The sequence below is a fragment of the Chenopodium quinoa genome, unplaced genomic scaffold (genome assembly GCF_001683475.1).
Source record: "Chenopodium quinoa cultivar QQ74 unplaced genomic scaffold, ASM168347v1, whole genome shotgun sequence".
Taxonomy (NCBI): domain Eukaryota; kingdom Viridiplantae; phylum Streptophyta; class Magnoliopsida; order Caryophyllales; family Amaranthaceae; genus Chenopodium; species Chenopodium quinoa.
Window position 1 is genome coordinate 1,395,252 of NW_018742441.1, and position 7,720 is coordinate 1,402,971.

Sequence of the window (7,720 nt, forward strand, 5' to 3'; positions counted from 1 at the left end):
TTTACCTTAATCTGAAGCGAAAGTTGCCGATTTACGAGTTCGTAGTGGCAAGTCTCAGTTTCTAAGCTTAATGCTCGGGGAATTTGCGAAGTTTTGATGCGGGTTCTTGGTTTCTCTCTCGAGAATTCTGGGTTTGTGTTGGTGAATAAGTGAGGAGAGATGACGCGCCTCTGTTTATATCTCCAGGAATGGGATACGAGGAGTCTGCGTTTTAATTTCTCTTAAATACTCCACTAAGTAACCGTTAAACACATGATCTTGTGATTAAACTGCCCATTATCCGTCCAACTTCCACAATCATCTGCCTTAACCGTTGTTATCTCATTAATTACGGTTTAAATTCAAATTTTTGGATTAATTAAATCATTTACTTCCCTCCTTTTCTGAATTAAATCAAACCCGACCCGTCATCCTTCCAAATCGGGTCTGGGGGGCAAGTTGTTTGGGTCCAATTTGGTCCAATTGGGCCTAAGCACTAAATGATCCAATTAAAAGCCCAAGGTCAAGGTTCAACTCTCCAATTGTGCTAAAGTCAAAGGTCAGCCCACAAAGCAAGCCAATTGGGCTAAGGCCCAACCTCTCCATGTATGATGAGGTATAAAAGCCATCAATATTGATACATTCATAGATAATTCATATATAGATTCATATGTTCATTCATATATTCTGAGATATTCCATAAAAGCCTCAAGCAACAAACTCTCTTGCATAGTGTCCTCTTCTTACACATTGTACTGACTTTAGCATCGGAGGGGCCTTCCTCGGCAACACCCCCGAGGCTAGTTTACGTGTGTTTACTGTGCAGGAAACCTTCGGCCCAACATAACTTGGACCGAATCCAGCCTTCTCCATTTCAGCGGACCTTCGGCAAGGTCCCATTGTTTTCACCCGAAACAACTAACAAATTGAAGAAGGCATACTTAGAGTAAACCCTAGCTAAGCTAGAAAGGAACTTACTTTTAGTGAGAGAAGCTCTCGTTTTTAAAGAGAGAAAATTCTAATCCAGCATCAAAATTTAGTATAATTCAAAGAATCATTATTAATACTTAAAATTATATCACAAGTAATATTAGATTTATATGATAAACATCTTCAATAATATTCGTAATTACTACGATTATAAGATAATTTTATATAGCTTATAAATTGACGCATCGTTCGACATCTATCAATGGAATTTTGTATCAATACAAAACTCTATCAAGCGAGTTTGTGTCAGTAATTTTCTGTCAGTTTTAAATCATCAATAGTTGGATAAATCTTAGCTTAACTTTTAAAATATATGTTTAAATTTATATTTGTAATTATTATATACATCATGTTTTGTTTGGGATATTTAACGATTATACGTTTATGTTTTGTTTAATTTATTGAATTTTGTTTTCACATGCCTATCTAATTTAATAGGGGAATTTAATTCGAGCAACAATGATTGGAAAGAACGTGTAACTATTTTGTAAAGAACATTCCGCTGTTTTAACGAACATATAGCAATTTTGTAAAGAACATCCAATATTATGTTTTTTTTGTATCTGTAAAGAACATATGTAATATAAAAGGCTTTTTGTCAAAAACTACACATTAAAAGCCATATTTTGTGAGAAAATACCTAATAAAAAAAATGTTGTAAGAAACTACCTATTAAAATGAAAATGTTGTAAAAGACTACCCTTTTACCGGATTTTCACTGTTGACTAATGTTAACGACGTTGACCACCGACTTGCCTATCACATGAACTTTTTAAACCTTTATTTATCTATCCATACCCCACCAACAATGCCACTTATCATGTGACTGGCCGAGCATGGTCAACACCGGAGAAATTAGTCAAAGACGAAAATTCAACGAATAATAGCTTTTTCACAAGATAATTTGCTTTAATGAGTAGTTTCTTACAACATTTTTTTTTTGGTAATTAAGAAGTTTTATTGCCAAAAAAGATCGATTTACAACCAAGTTCCAAAGAGGAACAGAACTAGACTAGGAGGAACCTAGTAAACAAACAAAAGCTACACAAGCTTATCTATCCACTCCCTATTCTCCTTTGCTATCTTTCTTGTGTTCATATTCCTAAGTCTAGTTACAATATCAAATTTAATGCTCTTTACAACAGTATGTATACAAAAAATCTTCTGCTCCCACAAAGCAGTGTTTCTTGACTTCCAGATTTAATATATATATACAAGGCAGTATACACATATGCAAGACCCTTCTGCAGAAGTCTTTCTTAACTCTTCTTATGGCACGTATATCACTAGCCATATTAACTAGTTTAATCCCAGTATCCAGCCAATTACTGACAAAAATTTTATTTTAATAGGTAGTTTCTTACAATATTTTTTTTTATTAGATAGTTTCTCACAAAAAAATTATTTTTAATAGGTGGTTATGGTCAAAAAGTCCTAATATTAATAAAGAACATGAAAATATTATGTAATGAATATTATTTATACATATCTACCATAATTTTAAGACAAAATTCAATAAACATTTAATCACAAATAAAAGTTCATTACATTGACAATCAAATAACATGGACATAAGTTCTTTTCACTCTTTTTTATAGTACAAATATGTTCTTTTTAATTTAGGTATTGTAGGGATAATTTCAAGCCTTTAAAATCCCACTAGCTTGAACCCCACTGTGATCATACACTAAAGTACGGTGGCGTCCAAAAGGGAAAAAGATAGAGCAAAAGAGTCGCCAACAAGTTTTTAAGGAACTTGTAAACCGTTCACGAGGTGAAGGTTACACTCCTTAACGATCCAAGAGATCGTCAACTCCATAAGGTCATGAACCAAACAAGGGTTCGGGGATGATGGTACAAATCCAACCTAAAAGAGATTGAACCTGCCCTAATAATATGCCTCTACTTTATTCTGATCGTATTCATGTGCTCTTTCTGACTAACATACAATCAATAGGATTAACCCTAAACCTGTTTATCTATGTTGGTTGAATATTAATGCGCATATAAATCTATTATTGGCGATCACTTGAATTATAATCAAATTAACCCTAACAAGATTATTAATTATCTTATTAAGTGTGATTACAAGTACAAATTCCCTTTAAGCATGCAATAAAAGTTATGATCAAGCAATAAAGAATAAATAATGTATCAAGCAACATAATCAATAATCATAAACATCATGAATAATAATTATAATAATCATAAATACAATAATATTCATGTTAAAGCATAAAAGCAAGATCCTAGGCATGATACTAACAAGATTAATAACAAACCCTAGCATGTCACTAAGCAATAAAAATCAAATCTTTAACCCTAACATGATACTAACAATCATAAATATTAGGAAGAGAATAAAAGGCATCATAACAATCATATTTAATATTAAAAATACCCTATACATGATACTAGGAATATCATAATAACAATCTACACATGATATCTACATCATAAATCAATGAAAACCATTAAAATACTTACTTGGATGCCTCGTACCTCTTTCTAATAACAAAATACACACGTTAGTAACTTCAAGGAAAATAATAATCAAAGCAATTAAATTAAATAATTGAAATAAAGATTTGGGACCGAACCCTCAGAAATTAAACCTTTCACGTCTAGGGCGAAGGCAACTTCGAATATGGCTAAGCGTTTCTAGATCTTGCGAATGCGGAATTTTGTATGAAAAAGCAAGAAAGAATTGAAAATAATGCTAAAGAATTAATGTTTGATGAAAGCTAATTAAACCTAATTGTTGATGAGAATTGGTAGATGTAGATGATCGGTGAATGAAAACGGAATTTTTGATACGATACTTATAGAGAAAATCAGCCAAAAAAGATAATTTAACAAAACAGAGTCTGAAGATCGCAAAACAGGATTGGCGCCAACCCTGGCTAGCTGGCGCCAGGCATCAGTGGCTAGCGCCTGGCGCCAAGCCTGGTTCCAAGCGCCAAGGCCTGGGGTTGGACGTCAAACTGGATTTCAACGCGTTTTCGAAAATCTGATAAATTTATCGTACTGGAAGATAAAATAATATAATTCCTTCGAAAATGTTATTTGATCTTGATTAAAACTCTGAAAAGTCAACAAAGTCAACTTATCAATGCTAATTGAATTAGGAATAAAAAGAACCTTCTAGAAGATTCTAGAAGACTAAAACCATTCCTGATTGCATTAGGAATGATAAATCATATTAGGCCGTCCCCTAGATCATTGGGCCGTACATAAAGCTCAAATTGGGCCCAGTTTAGTAAATTGGCCATAACTTCCTCAATATTCATCGGAATTGGGCTTATAATATATCGTTGGAAAGGTATTTGCAAGCCCCATCCAACTACACTACTATTGGACCCATATCATGGACCAACCAAACTGGATTGGCTGTTTTCTTAAAATAAAGTTTTCCAAAACAGGGAGAAGAGAAAAGAAATAAAACTTTCCGCAACACTAGACCTTTCCACACTTTCGTTTCATTCGATTATGATTCGACGTGAAAGGTACTCATCACTGGGTTTGGTTTTGGGGAGACACAAATGGGTGTCTACAGAAGCCCCCACTTTGATTGAGTTTGGAGAAACGCGAGTTTCGAAAACAAAAGTCAAAGTAACGATAGGGACGGAGAATGATTCAGAATGTTCTGCGATCCTAAATCAATCTTGTAACGCCGATACCTGCAAACTAGCGTTAGTTAAACAGATAAAAGAGTTAAGAAACGCGTATCTTGCACCGTCGAGCACACGTCTCTAGAACTAACCGATTGTTGCTTTACTGTTGTTTTGATGACCTCCTGCAAGCTAGAGAATGCCATCCCGCTTGAAAACCGCTACGCCCGTAACTGCTTCCAAAAAATTTAGAAGATCGCTTCGCCTGAAACTATCCTCCCCGCTATGATAATATTCCACATCCAAGGGAATACTATCGAAGATTATTTCTCTTGAAACAATCTCCATCCGCATTGATAATATTATTCCACATCCAAGGGAATACTATCGAAGATTGATTCTCTTGAAACAATCCTCAGATGTTTGTGACAACTCTCCACAATCTAGGGAACGCCACCTTGTTGTTTCGATGTTCACTCGTCTCTGAACAATGAGCTTCTTTTTTATATGTTCACGCGTCTCTGAACGAAGAGCTTCTTTTTTATATGACTCTAATTTCCGCTGTGATAGTCTTCGAAAAGATCACTGCTTCTTAATGTTTTCCATGCCAGTACGTCGGCGCTTTGCTGCTTGTGAACCAGTATGTCGGTGCTTTTGCTGTGATGACAATCCTCTTTTCTTTGGGAATAGTTGCCAACACAACTCTTGTATGATGTATGAAAATCCGATTTAGGGAAAGGTATCAATGCCACGTAACAATCCATCCTTGGAAATGTTGTCACGATGAAGCGAAAATCCGTACCTCGGAAAATTTGCCAAAATCCAATTTTTGGAAAAGTTGCCAATGCTTCGTAACAATCTTTCATAAGAACTTTGCTACGATCGACAATCCACATCTTGGAATATAACTCTTGAAAGCAATCCACCTTGGAAATTTGCCAATGCTATGCGACAATCGTTTTGGGAAAATATTGCCACTATTGACGATCCGCGTCTTGGAACATTTGCAAAAAAAAGTTGACCGACAATCCACTTCGGGAAAATTTTCCACTTGCTAAAAACAATCCACGTTGAGGAACTTTTGCCGAAATTTATGATGATTAGAGACCTACAACAATCCTTTGGGAAATTTTGCTATAGGGAACTGGGTGTATGACAATCCAATTTCGGAAAACTTGCCAGCGATCTATGAATGTATGACAATCCGAACTCGGAAAAACTTGCCAAACAAAGAAGGAGCACGACAATCCACGCTTGGAAACTTTGCCAGAGATGACAATCCAATCTTGGAAAAAATTGTCGTTGAAGAAGATTCACACCAATCCATTTTTGGAAATATTGTCAGTTGGGGATGACAATCCAATTTTTGGAAAACTTTGTCGTTTAATAAGAATGCGCGACAATCCATATTTGGAAATATTGTCGTTTAAGTGCTTGCTTTTGAACCGATTGTAATGAGCCAGTGTTTTAGGCGCTTAAGCTAAGTGAGACGATTTTTTGTCAGGTCAATCACTTACTACGATTGTAATCGAGCCGACTACTAATCATGTCAAATTGCTTATAGGGGCTAACTGGCGTACCAAGAAACCCGAAATTCCTGCATAAGGTCGAAATCACCTTTCTAAGAGGCTTCGAGCTCTGTCATTGCTGAAATATTTCTGTCGCCAGGCGCTGGAGTAGGGTCTTCCCTGTTCTGCTGCACCTGTATTTATTTTTTACTATAGAACTTTGCCAATTTCTTTAATTATCTTAGGGTTGACCTAAGGCTTAAAATTATCTTAGGGTTGTCCTAATTGAATTAAGAATGAAAAGAACCTTCTAGAATGTTCTAGAAGACTAAAACCATTCCTAATTGCATTAGGAACGATAAATTGTATTAGGCCCTCCCCTAGATCATAGGGCCGTACTTAAAGCTCAAACCGGACCCAGTTTAGTAAATTGGCCATAACTTCCTCAATATTCATCGGAATTGGGCTTATAATATGTCGTTAGAAAGGTCTTTGCAAACCCCATCCAACTACACCACTATTGGACCCATATCATGGACCAACCAAACTGGATTGTCTATTTTCTTAAAATAAAGTTTTCAAAATCAGGGAGAAGAGAAAAGAAATAAAACTTTCCGCAACACTAGACCTTTCCACACTTTCGTTTCATTCGATTATGATTCGATGTGAAAGGCAATCATCATTGGGTTTGGTTTTGGGGAGACACAAATGGGTGTCTACAGAAGCCCCCACTTTGACTAAGTTTGGAGAAACGCAAGTTTCAAAAACGAAAGCCAAAGTAACGATAGGGACGGAGAATGATTCAGAACATTCTGTGATCCTAAATCAATCTTATAACGCCGATACCTGCAAAACAAACATTAGTTAAACAGATAAAAGAGTTAAGAAACGCGTATCTTGCACCGTCGAGCACATGTCTCTGAAAGTAACCATATGTTGTTGTTGCTGTTGTTTTGACGACCTTATACAAGCTAGAGAATGCCATCCCGCTTGAAAACCGCTACGCCCGTAACTGCTTCCAATTAGAATATTTCTTCGCCTGAAACTATCCTCCTCCACTATGATAATATTCCACGTCCAAGGGAATACTATCGAAGATTGCTTCTCTTGAAACAATCCTCAGTTGTTTGTGACAACTCTCCACAATCTAGGGAACGCCACCTTGCTGTTTCGATGTTCACTCGTCTCTGAACAAAGAGCTTCTTTTGGATATGTTCCAATTTCTATTGTGATAGTCTTCGAAAAGATCACTGCTCGTTTAATGTTGCTATGCCAGTACGTCGGCGCTTTGCTGCTTGTGAACTAGTATGTCGGTGCTTTTGCTGTGATGACAATCCTCTTTTCTTTGGGAATAGTTGTCAACACAACTCTTGTATGATGTATGACAATCCGATTTAGGGAAAGTTGTCAATGCTACGTAACAATCCATCCTTGGAAATGTTGTCACGATGAAGCGACAATCCGTACCTCGGAAAATTTGCCAAAATCCAATTTTTGGAAAAGTTGCCAATGCTTCGTAACAATCTTTCATAAGAACTTTGCTACGATCGACAATCCACATCTTGGAATATAACTCTTGAAAGAAATCCATCTTTGAAATTCGCCAACGCTATGCGACAATCCTTTTGGGAA